Raw genomic sequence first — 13,308 nt, forward strand, 5'->3', positions numbered from 1 at the left:
TAATCCCAGGTCTAAGATGTCGCCTTTGAATGTAGGCGGCAGGGTGTCCGGAATCGATCCGAACTGACGATTTTGCCGAACTAAAGCGGCAACTGGACGTGGCAGATGCCGACATCACGCTTGTCAACAAGCGGCTTAATGAGGGTCAATGTATGTAATTCCTCGGGCTGCATCAGGTAGGAACAGTTTTATGCCTGTCTATTACGATGTGTGTGCTTGACGCAGATGGTGCGGTCGCCGTGGAGAGTCTAACGGCAGAACTTGCCCGAGCTAAAGAACAAGCCAGAGAAAGTGATGCAGCTGCCAAGAAAGCCCTTGAAGAGCTGAGAGCCGAATAGGCTGCTCATTGCCGAAGCAAGGAAGAGATGGTGGAGATGGCCGAAAAGTTAAAGAATGCTGCAGACCGTTGCAGACTTCTTGAGAAAGAAGACCAGGCGAAACAAACGGACTTAGAGAAGGCCGTTGCCAATGCCAAGGAGGCGCGCTCTGCGATGAGAGCTGCGAAGGAGGAGCTGCGTCAGGCCGAACTGATTGCGGCTGGAAAGCCCTTTATGCTGCGAAGGAAATTTTGCGATCCGAAGTTTGCTCCGTTGGACCGGATGTGGAGTGTGGAGGATACCTATCTGGATTTGACAGCGAGTGCTGCTGATGCGACCGAACACTTTCGAGATCAGAAAGATCGCGAAGTGGAAAAGCTTTTCTGGTCGCAGTTTCACAATCCAGAGCGTCCACTGGCAGTGGACGATCGTTTGGCTCAATGGGCCGAACTGAATAGGTTGTCCGGACTCGCCATGAAGTACGTCATGGGTCATCTGTGGCCGGGGAGATCGGAGCCGAAGAGTTATTTCAGCTTGGTGCAGCAATTCCTTGACGCGGTGCCGCGTATTAATGCAATGAAGAGGTCAGCATGCATAGAGGGTGCAAGGATGGCTCTTGCCCGTGTCAAGACATACTGGGCAGAGATGGAGACCACCGTTGTTGCGTCCCGAGATTCGGACAAAAGCCGAGTACCCTCCGAGCACTATTTTCAGGAAGTCCTTGAAGGCGCTCGTGTAATAGAGTCGCAATGCTCGAAAGATGCTATGTTATGATAGCATATGTAATTATAAAGTAATATTTTGATAAACTGTAGTGGCCTTTTTATACTTATGCCTTCAAGTATTGGGAACACCCCCTGTGCGGCCGTTTTAATATAAAATCTAAAAGATGGCAGTCGTTGGCTTCAGCCCCCACGCACATAGTGCGGGGGTGCTCGCAGAAGACGCATTTTCACACTTAACGCAACGTCTTGGTCCTACAAAGGAGGTGATAGCGCAGCGGGCCAGGCAACCGGACTATAATGCTTTAACACTTTCACTTACCATAGGAGCTTGACAGTGAGACTATTTAAGTAGCTCCTTGGTGGCGACTGCGCTCATCCGAGTACGGGGCGCGTATGTGCCTGACCGGGAAGCAGCCCTTCGTTAAAGCGGAGAAATCCGATAGATTCCGATAGGTCATCGAGTGGCTGACCAGTCTCACGCTACATCATGACAGTCAGTTTTCAGCTTTCTCTACTGAGGTGCTCGCCCGGCCGAACCGGGGCACAATCCAGTAGTTCTCCTAGTGCTACCTTAGCCGATAGAGCGGAATGTAAGGTAGCCGAACTCAGGAGCCGGGCAACCCAACATTTGACCAAAGACATTATTCGGAGCTGATGCATATAATGCCAAAACTCGCGATGCCGAACACTCCCTAAGGTGTTCGGTCTTTATGAGTGCAGGAGAAACAACACTCTCTATTTAAAAAACCCCTAGTGTCCAGGTACGTGCAAAAATTCTGACGTGGCCACATGCCAAGACGCCACCCTCCTCCTTGGTTATATCAGAAAAAACTAGGGGATGTGTAGCAACAAGAGACAGTAAAAAAAGGTTTACGCAGGGTCTTAATCTAAAAAGCATCCTTTAGGATGGGTCCCTACTGCACGTCTGCGCCTGTGTCTCCGTTGTGCCGTATCCTGGACGGGCGCTGCACGACGTTCATCTGTAAAAGAGAGGAACTGAGTTGAAAACGGGTCGTGCCAAAAAAGTTTAAAATAAAAAAGTATAAAGTAAAATATATAAGATTGAGTTTTATTGTCTCTTATTGTATATGCATGGAGCCCCTAGTGCGGGGGTATATGGCCACTAAGCCTGCATCAATGATGCTTTTGCACCGAACTCGTCTATCCGCGTTCATGGTCTTTAATGACCTATTTCGAAGTATTTTGGCCGGTGAGGCCAATTTGCTGTGGGGCTGTCAAAGCGGCCGCGCAGTCCTCCGCTTGGGGAGGTGCACTTTAGTGCTTCCCCTTCAAAGAAATGATGCCTCGTGGACTGGGCATCTTAAGCGTAAGAGATGCATAATGCGGTATTGCGTTAAAGCAAGCGAAAGCTTCGCGTCCCAGTAGTGCTTGATACCGACTTGAGAACGGGACGATATGGAAGGTCAGCTTTTCACGGCGGAAGTTATCCGCAGATCCGAATATGACTTCGAGCCGGAGAAAACCCATACAATGGGTGTCCGGACCAGGTATTACCCCTTGAAAGGAGGTTTTGCTGCGGCGGATTCTTGCTGGGTTTATCCCCATGTGCTGGATTGTATCCTGATATATCAGGTTTAGTCCCCTGCCGCCATCCATAAGGACATTTTAAAACTGGAGTCCGCCAATTATTGGATCGAGTATCAAGGTAGTCCAGCCTGCATTCTTGATATTTCTAGAATAATCTAGCTGATCGAAGATGATCGGTTTTGACAACCAGTGGCAGGACCCTTTGGGGATGGGTCGTGTGGTGCGTACCTTTACGGGCGCCGCATGTTTTGTTGTGTGAAGTTCACTGTTTCTACTTCTCGTGGGAAGTTCTTTTGTTACCTGGTGCTATGCTTTTGGGGTTCGTCCTCGTCTTCGCTTGGTGTGTCGAGCCCCTTGTGTTCGGCATTGAGTCTGCCGGATTGTTTGAAAACCCAACAGTCTCTGTGGGTATGGTTAGCAGGCTTCCCGGGAGTACTGTGTATCTGACATATCTTGTCCAGGATTTTATTCAGGTTGGATGGATCGTCCCTGTTATCCTGGGGGGGCGATTTTGCCCGATTTTGTCGCGAGCCTTTGAATCCGGCATTGACTGCCGTGCTCTTCGGACTTTTGTCCTTAGTCCAGTGACGGTCCTTGTTGCGTCGCGGTTTTCTGTTTCCATCCCTAGTTTCGGATGTACTTGGGTCGCTGGGGCTGCACCTTGCCAACCAGCTGTCTTCCCCTGCACAAAAGCGGGTCATGAGGCTTGTTAGTGCGGCCATTGTTCTTGGCTTTTCTTGGCCGAGGTGTCTAGCGAGCTATTCGTCTCGGACGTTATGCCTGAAAGCTGCTAAGGCTTCGACGTCCGGACAGTCGACTATCTGATTCTTTTTAGTGAGGAATCTATTCCAGAACTGCCGAGCTGATTCTCCGGGTTGTTGAGTTATGTGACTAAGATCGTCTGCATCCGGAGGGCGGACATAGGTCCCTTGAAAGTTTGCTCGGAAAGCATCCTCGAGCTCTTCCCAGCTTCCAATTGTGTTTTCGAGAAGGCTTTTAAGCCAATGCCGGGCTGGCATTTAAGCTTAAGGGGTAAATATTTTATGGAGTGGAGATCATCTCCTCTAGCCATGTGTATGTGGAGGATATAATCCTCGATCCAGACTCCAGGGTCTGTTGTTCCATCATATGCCTCTATGTTTACGGGTTTGAATCCCTCTGGAAATTCATAGTCTAGGACCTCATCGGTGAAACATAGGGGGTGTGCGGCGCCCCTGTATTTGGGTGTGCCGGATTCTGATGATGGCTTCATAGCATTGCTTACGAGAGCTTGCTTTCTTGGCCCATAAATGGACCTGACTGGGCCATGGTGCGAATCCTGAAGTGGGTCGCATGCCGATTTAAGTGCGGTGCCGCTTGTCGCTTTATGGGGTCGTCTATCCGACCGTGTGGCTTTATCATTTTTTGAATGCGAGGGCTCTAGGGCCTCTTCATTGAATTCAGGCAGTAGCTTTCTTTTCGGATAGCTTTTAGTGCGGCGACTGTCGCCGTATTTATCTGCGGTATTCATTACTTTGCTCCATCTAATCCGGAGTGCATCTTCCGCTATTTTTAGCTTCCGCTTCTGCTTTTTTAGGCTGCGTGCAGTTGCAACGAGCCTATCGTGGAGATTCTTCTGCTCCATAGGTTTATTCGGCGTGAGGTCGTCCGGAATGCCGTTTTCGCCGGAGGAGGGATGTTCGGTTTCTCTATCCATGTTGCCCTGTTCGAACGGTTGCTCTAAGGCCTGCTCATCGTCTACCGGCTCGTCCTGCTCTATGGCTGGGTTTTGGTCGAGGCAGGGCTTGGGTCGGCGTTTACGCCGACGCTTTGATTGCTTTTCAGGGGGTCGATCTCCCGTCCCATCCCCTTTTTCCTCGTTGTCACTTCCTTTAGGGGTATCCACCATGTACACATCGTGAGATGAGGTGGCTGTCCAATGCCCTATGGGCGTTGGTTCGTCGGTATCTCCTGCATTGTCATCCATGCTGTCGATGTCTCCGGAGTCGTAGTTGAGCACGTCATTTAAATTGTCGACAGTGGCTACCAAGTGGGTGGTGGGTGGGCTTTGAATTTCTCCATCGTCTGTATCCCATCCTCGCTGACCGTAGTTCGGCCAGGGCTCTCCTGATAAGGAGAGAGACTTGAAGGAGTTCAGGATATCGCCAAAAGGCGAGTGCTGAAAGATGTCTGCGGCGGTGAACTCCATTATCGGCGCCCAATCGGATTCGATTGGCAGGGGCGCAGGGGGTTCGGAGTCCGGGGAGGAGTCCGGATCCTCGGAGTCACGGGTCGTGCAGAGTGTGGGGCTAGCATTCGGCTCGATTGCTTTCGGGATTGCAGCCCCCGAGGTGACGTCTAACCGCTCATCCTCAATTGGCGCAATAGGCGCCGAGTTAGGGTCGGAACCGATGCGTGTGCGGCCTCCAGGATACTGTCCGGGGGCAGAGCTAGATCATGCCCCTCGAGATAGTGTGACGCGCTTGGCCGTGGCTCGAGCCCGTCGAAGACAAGTCTCCGCGGATGTCAGCCGTGTAGTTTAAGCTTCCAAACCTGACTTGATGGCCAGGGGCGTAGCTTTCGATCTGCTCCAGGTGGCCGAGCGAATTGGCCCGCAGAGCGAAGCCGTCGAAGACGAAGATCTGTCCGGGGAGAAACGTCTCCCCCTGGACCGCATCGTTGTTGATGATCAAAGGAGCCATTGGGCCTAAAGGCGACGACACACAGAGGAACTCTCAATGAAAGCACCAATGTCGGTGTCAAAACCGGCGGATCTCGGGTAGGGGGTCCCGAACTATGCGTCTAGGCCAGATGGTAACAGGAGGCAGGGAACACAATGTTTTACCCAGGTTCGGGCCCTCTTGACGGAGGTAAAACCCTACGTCCTGCTTGATTAATATTGATGATATGGGTAGTACAAGAGTAGATCTACCACGAGAGATCAACGAGGCTAAACCCTAGAAGCTAGCCTATGGTATGATTGTTGTATATGGAGTTGATTGTGTTGATGTCCTACGGACTACAACCCTCCGGTTTATATACACACCGGATAGGGTTAGGGTTACATAGAGTCGGTTACAATGGTAGCAGATCTTGAATATCCGCATCGCCAAGCTTGCCTTACACGCCAAGGAAAGTCCCATTCGGACATGGGACGTAGTCTTCAATCTTGTATCTTCATAGTCCTGGATTCCAGCTGAAGGTATAGTACGGCTACCAGAACACCCCCTAATCCAGGACTCCCTCAGGAAGGCTAAAGGATTTCGTGAGGATGAGCACGACACCCTATGGTTTGAAGACCGTGTTTATGTGCCCAATGACCCGGAGATCAGGAGGTTGATTCTGCAAGAGGCACACGATTCACCATATTCGATTCACCCAGGAAATACCAAGATGTATTTGGATTTGAAGGATATTTTCTGGTGGACCGGAATGAAGAAAGACATTGCGGAGTATGTAGCAGTTTGTGATGTATGTCAAAGAGTAAAGGCAGAGCATCATAAGCCAGCAGGATTCCTACAAGCATTGCCGATACCCGAATGGAAGTGGGATAAGTTAGGTGTGGATTTTATCACGGGATTACCCAGGACTCGTTCAGGCTATGACTCGATTTGGGTTGTAGTCGATCGGTTGATGAAAGTAGCTCATTTCATCCCGGTAAAGACCACTTACACCAGTGCTAAGTTGGCAAAGATATACATGACCAGGATTGTATGCTTACATGGAGTTCCGAGGAGTATAGTATCAGATAGAGGAACCTAGTTTACCTCAAAGTTCTGGAATCAGTTGCACGAAACTTTGGGTACCAGGCTAGAGTTCAGCACAGCTTTTCATCCACAAACATATGGACAGACCGAGAGAGTCAATCAAATTTTGGAGGACATGCTGAGAGCTTGTGCGCTAGATTATGGATCTAGTTGGGACGACAATTTGCCATATGCAGAATTCTCTTACAACAAAAGTTATCAATCTAGTTTAAAGATGGCCCCTTTCGAAGCCTTGTACGGAAGGAGGTGCAGGACATCGTTGTCGTGTGATGAAGTTGGAGACCGCCAGTTTCTTGGGCTTGATTTGATTAAGGAGTCTGAACAGAAGGTGAATAAAACGCTTTGATTAAGGAATAAAACGCTTTGGTGTTAAGGGAAAGTTAGCGCCACGATTTGTAGGACCATACCGAGTATTGGAACGTATGGGAGAAGTGGCCTACAAGTTGGAATTGCCCGAAGGATTGTCGGGAGTTCATGATGTGGTCCATGTTTCTCAGCTGAAGAAGTGCCACACGGAGATGGCTGACATACCCTTGAGAGACACAGTGCCATTGGAAGCAATTTAGTTGGATAACAATTTGACCTATGAGGAGAAACCAGTTAAGATTCTCGAGTTTGCCAGTCGAGTCACCCGCAGCAAGGTTATCAAGTTTTGCAAGGTTCAGTGGAGCAACCACACGGAGGATGAAGCCACCTGGGAGCGAGAGGAAGATTTGCTCAAGGACCACCCTCACCTATTTTCTAACCAACCCGAATCTCGAGGGCGAGATTCATCTTAAGGGGGGTAGGTTTGTAACATCCGAAATTTTCAATTTGGAATGTTATACATTAGATCATCATTGCATATCATATTTTATTTTGCTTTTGGTTTGATCCTAGAAATTCTACGCAACTCAAGGACCCACGGATTTCGTTACTTTCATATTTGAGTTTTCTAAAATTTTGAGAATAGGATCATTTGATTTTAATTATTTTATCATCAATTATTTCTATTACAAAAATATGAGAGAGGGAATAAAATGACTTTCCCAAAACAAAGAAATATTGAGGATTTAATAATAAAATCAAATAACATTTTATTTCGGAGTTTTCGTTATTTTATTTGAATTTAGGAAAAATGTGCGTTTTTCAAAATTGCATTTAGGCCCCAAATAAATATTCACCTTGTGCGTCTTGATTTTAGAAGCCCAGGAAAATTTATTTCGGGATTTTTGGAGTCCGTTTAGTATTTCTTTTATTTGTTTTTCTGCGCGGAATAATTTTAAAAAAACACGCCATCGACCTACGGGCCGTGTCCGACCTGGACACTAGGCCCGATCGGGCTTTATAAACCGGGAGCCCAGCCCGGGAGCCTCCCCACCCAAACCCTAGCCCCAGCCCCGCCCTAGCCGCCGCCGCCGCAGCAACGCTGCGCCGCCGCCGCCGGAGTTCTCGCCGGAGTTTCCGGTAGATTTTTTTTAGATGCCGGTTTTAATTTTTTTTCCTGAAAGACCGTTCGGTTTTTCCGACGGTTTTGTCGTTTTTTTAGTTTTGGTTTTTTTAAATAGATCGGTTTTTCGATTTATTTAATTAGCGAGCATTCGTTCGTTCTAGTGAACGTTCGTCATTTTTCTTTTTCTTGGATTAAATCCGCAATTTTTTTGATCGCGATTTTTGATCCGATTTTCGTTTTAGTATAAGTTTTCGCTCGTTTATCGGAATCAGGCGATTCAAGCACCTGGAGTTTCGTCTCGAAACCCTCTATCCGTTTAACCAACTTAAACAAGTTTTTGCCACTATAAAAATTACCCTAGATCCAGAATAGTAAACGAAGCCTGTTTCTTTTGCCATTTGACTTTCGTTGCTTCGTTTGATTTGATTCTTTTTGCAAACCGGAGTTCTTAAGTTGAACCTTCTGGTTAGATCTCTTATTTGAGTTTTACCCGTGCATTAGATGAATACTTATTGTATGCTCGTTTGTTTGTCTGCGATAGAATACCCGGAGTGCGCCGCCTGTTACTTCGAATCCCTAGGTTTCGCGGATCATTAGCAAGGCAAGTAACACTTTGATCATACCTCCTACTACCCAGTTTATTGCATTAGATCAATCCTCAAACATTGCATGATTAGGATCTAATTAAATTGTGGGATTGGGAAGAAGTTGAGGTAGTACCTATTACCTGTTTATTATCAAACCTTTGAGAGTTACTTCTACATTTGCCTATTGTGCCATGCTATGCTAGTAGACGTAGATAGGGTGAGTGATATCCATGACAGATGTGAGTTTGTTAATTAATGGTTTATCTAAGGTGGCAACTTAAACACACATCTAGGTGAATTGAGGTACCTGGGTATTCCAGGATTGCCTGTTTTTCTTTATGGACCGCCACCCAGGCCCAAAGGGATCATGGGATTTTCATACTAGAAACTTCCGTGTGCAGCCACAAGCTATTATGAGCTCTAACATAGTTGATTAAGTCGTGCGAACTCTTACAGGGTAGACTAGAAGATGTAGGGGAAAGTAGGTGTAACGGTCTATCCATCGTAAGTTGCTAGCGCTTCTGAAAGACTGTGTCTCGGTCATCCGTCTTCTCAAACACCATGTAGTGCGAGAAATCAAACGGAGGCGATCGAGTCTTGTGGGGAAAAGTGCGCAAACCTCTGCAGAGTGTATAAACTAATCATGGTTAGCCGTGTCCCCGGTTATGGACATCTTGAGTATCTAGTACTTGGATTATCATGTGAATCTCAACATGTTACTCTAAAATTTAATTTTGTAGGGTTTTGTTTAATGATGATGCTTAATTGGGATTGAGGATGCTGTCAACCATTCTCAATGTTTAACAACTACCATGATAGTTAAATAAAATTTATTCCTTTGCAGTAGGGAAAAATTGGCTTTACGCAAAACTGTAACCATAGAGCTTTCCACCAGCCAAATATGCATATAGAATAGCTGTTTCATTCCATTACTCTCTATGTGTTACCTTGCCAGCATATTCCATGTGCTGACCCGTTTCGAGCTGCAACGTTAATGTTGTAGACTTTTCAGACGACGATTGAGGAGTTTTTAGGTCGTGGTTCTATACTCAGTGATGCCGTTGGAGTTGATGGACTCACTTATCTTCCAAGCCTTCCGCTGTTATCGGTATTAGATGGCCTTAAGCCATATGTGTTGTAATAAGTTCTCTATTGAGACACTCGATATAATAAGTGTGTGATTGCTACTCTGTTATAAATCCTCCAAGTACTGTGTGGTGTCAGCATTACTGATCCAGGGATGACACCTGAGAACAGAGATCAGACCGTTTGAGGTCTGGTCGCTACAGTGGCATGGGCCATAACAAGCATTCACGTCTAGGAGTACGGCACACGCCACCCACACGAGTCCCATCCGACACCAATTTTCTTGGAGTCCATGCTACAGCCATCTCTTCTCCCTCCTGTCCTCTTTTCTCAGCCATCGCGCGGTGGGCGGGGTGGGGGTTTGCTGATAGTCGGTTTGCTCAACCGCGGTCCCACTTGTCAGTGAAAATGCAACACCGCACACATTCCCGCTTGAGCGGCGTGCCGGACCAACCGTGTGGGGGTGCGACGTGAACACAGCAGGCTTTTCCTTTTGAACTCGTAACTTGTAAAATTTGGTTCTGCTCCATGGCGCGACCGATAGATAGAAAATAACAATTTTTCCTAGAGTAATGAGAAGTTTGCTTCTGGCGCCGTTCATGCATCGAGTACGTACGAAAATTATGAAGTTGATGTGAAAGGTAAGATAATTACTGTAGTATCATATACTACTACATGGATTTGACGGAAGGATAAAAATACATACGGATCCATCAATGTTCAATGACATCCTCGCGCCCTAGTGCGCCGGGTCACCAACCAACGTGTGAGGAGCAGCGGCGTTGGCGGCCAGCTCAACGTGCTTCTGAACAGTGCTGTCCAAGGTTGCCCTGCGGTCCAAGAAGGCCAGCGTCCTATCGTCCTCCTCTTGAATGTACTAGTCCTTGTGGACGATTTGCGCGTAGACGTGGGTGATTATGTCGATGGTGTCTTGCTGCGCCAGGCGCTGTGCGGCGAGCGCGACCTCGAGGTGAACATTCTCCGGCGCGACGGCGGGCAGTCGTAGGGCCACCAGTGCGTCGAAGAGGTTGTTACCATAGTGGCCGTTCAGGGTGGCGGGCATCGCAGAACTTGGGCGTATTGGCTAGAGGCTTAGGTCAAAGTCGTCCGCAAGCTTCTTGACGACGGTGAACTTGTCGAGGAAACCGATGAGGACCTCGTCGAACAAGGATGCGAAGCTGTCGTCCAAGCGGCCCCTCGCCCTGGCGGCCTCAAGCAATACTACCTGCTGGGCTGCAGGCTGGCGTCGTGGACCATCTGGCACAGCCGGCTGATGCTCGCGCTCATCGCCTCCATGGGTCTAGCGTAGCTTCTAGTCAACTGATCTTGCGATTCGAGTGATCACTCAGCCCTTGGTTAGCGTGTGTAGGTGTGTAGGATTTCGTACTACTCCTCGGCCCTCTACTTCACCTGCCTTTGGTTGTATAATAGGTGGGCCAGCCACCCCCTGGGGCCACGTGTCATTCACCTCCTGACCCGTCTCTCACACGCACCCTGCTAGTGTATATACTCCCTCCTTTCCGGTTTATAGGGCTTATCTCAAAATTTTAGTTTTTCCATTTCATAAGGCTCAATTTGGTTGTTTTCCATCACATGTTCAGATTCCAAGGTGCATTAAATCATTGCATGCAAGTACTAAGAGAAAATTGACCAATGCATGTAATTTATGCATGCATGCATTGCAATTAATGCATTGGTAAACATACTTTTTTGAGGAAAACAAGAGCATTAATTGGGTGCTTTTGCAATCTACAAAAAGTATTCCACCACTCACCATCTACCTTGGTTGGTGAGAATTTTGAATTGAGCCTTATAAACCGGAAAGGAGGGTGTATAGTGGTTTTCTTTTTCTCTCCATATCAACCATTTTATATTGCGTACGTGTCATTCAAGAGTGAAATGATGGTTGCTTCTTCCGACTAACTTACTGTGTGATTTGACTGCTCCTTAGTGGCCCCTACACGTACTCCCCCTACGTTTATGCAACAGTCACACGTACACATGGATGCAAAAACGCGTGTGACGCCCTAATGCATGCATGTCCGAGCACACGACGGAACACACACGGTGACGCTCAAGTGCTCAACCTACACGTGCATGCACACACATACTTAGTCAGGGTGATCTAGTGACCGTATGAACACCGGAAAAAATATATATATATATTGAGCGCAATGAGCGTATTATGAAGTCCACTGACCGTATTTTTACAAATATACAGTGACAGACAGTGTATTTATCTCGTTTGAAATTAAGCCATGTTAACCGGAGAGGAGGCAGCATGGACTAGCATTACTTTGTTGTGTCCCATCAACTTGCCGAACGAGGAGAAGGTTGCATGATGGGAGAAGCTTGCGCGCGGTGGCTCACAGGACAAGGAGAAACTTTTGACTAATGCAAGCTCTCCCTCGCTCAGGCGGTGGACATGCAATAGTTAATTCGGTGTCAGATTGCCAGAAGCATACTACACTATACTGCTAGGTACCGGATGGAGGAGCGTCTGCACTCTTATTATAATTTTAAAATGTGATAAAGCAATCTTCAACACATTTGGTTCTCTTCGAGGGTTCTCGCATGTGATAATGGAAGTTGATTGCATGGAACACTCGCCACAATTCTCGCTTAATTTTGGCTCATATGCTATTACAAATAGTAGCGCTCAGTAATATTTCCTCTTTTTTTTTCTTATTCAGCATGTAAACAGGTCAGCAAACCTTGCGGCACATCTTCGTGTGAACCGTGCTTGCTGCACTTTGAATGTGGCCGAGAGCTGGCTTGATGAATCACCTCGCTTCCTACTTCTTTTTTTTGGCTTCCTAGTGACCAGTGTCTTGGCTGATCGTCCTAAGAATGCTTATATATGAATAAAGCTCTCTCATTTACCCGCAAAAAAGATTAAGCCATATTAACTGGAAAGGAGGGAGTATGGACTAGCACTACTTTTTAGTGTGTCCCGTCAACTCGTAGAATGAGGAGAAGCTTGCAGGACAAGGTGAAGCTCGCTTACGCCTTTTGACTAATGCAACCTACCCTCGGTGGACATGCATCAGTCCATTCGGTGTCAGATTGTCAGAGGCATACACTGTAGTACCCAACATGCGGAGTACCATCATTGTTCGACTTCACGAAGGGGCGAAGAGCCAAGCGCAGTACTAGTATGCGTACTTGGTTTTGCACCTTCATACTACTCCACCCTCCGTCATAGTTTACAGGGCGCGCTTCATTATGATGCATTTCTCTCAATGCTATTCCTCCACCAGAGAGACTTTAGACGCGTTTGGTTTAATGCTCAATTAATTAGGGCGTGGTAACCGCAATCAAGTCCACAATTTTCTCTCCATGTACTGTACTACTACGGAGTGCATGCATGTGTGTACCCGGGGTGGAAGCACTGCATGCATGTGTGTACGCATTATTCCCTCTAGTACCTTGGTCCCACAGATTTTTTTTCTTTTTTCTGATGCGCACTATATAAACAGTGACGGATGGAGTAGTATGAGCGTTTTCAAAGAAGAGAGTATCGATGGTTTCTTCTTTGGAGCAACTTACAATGGGAAAGGTGGGGCTTATGATTTGACTGCTCATTACTCACTATTAATGCGGCGCAATGACCGGGCTGAGTCTCCCATGCGGTTGTGCACTACCCCCTCGGTTCTTAAATATACTCCGGAGTATTTGTCTTTCTAAAATATGTTGAAATCTCCGTTAAGACGAATAGAATATTTAGGAACGGAGGGTGTACACATACGAAGCAAAATGAGTGAATCTACACTCTAAAATATGCCCGTTTGAAATTTGTAAAAAGACAAATATTTTGGAACGAAGGAGTATAATTTCGTGCATGGCACATGGACTCGGATGATGAAG

This window comes from Triticum urartu, chromosome 6 (assembly GCF_003073215.2).
Source record: "Triticum urartu cultivar G1812 chromosome 6, Tu2.1, whole genome shotgun sequence".
NCBI classification, from domain to species: domain Eukaryota; kingdom Viridiplantae; phylum Streptophyta; class Magnoliopsida; order Poales; family Poaceae; genus Triticum; species Triticum urartu.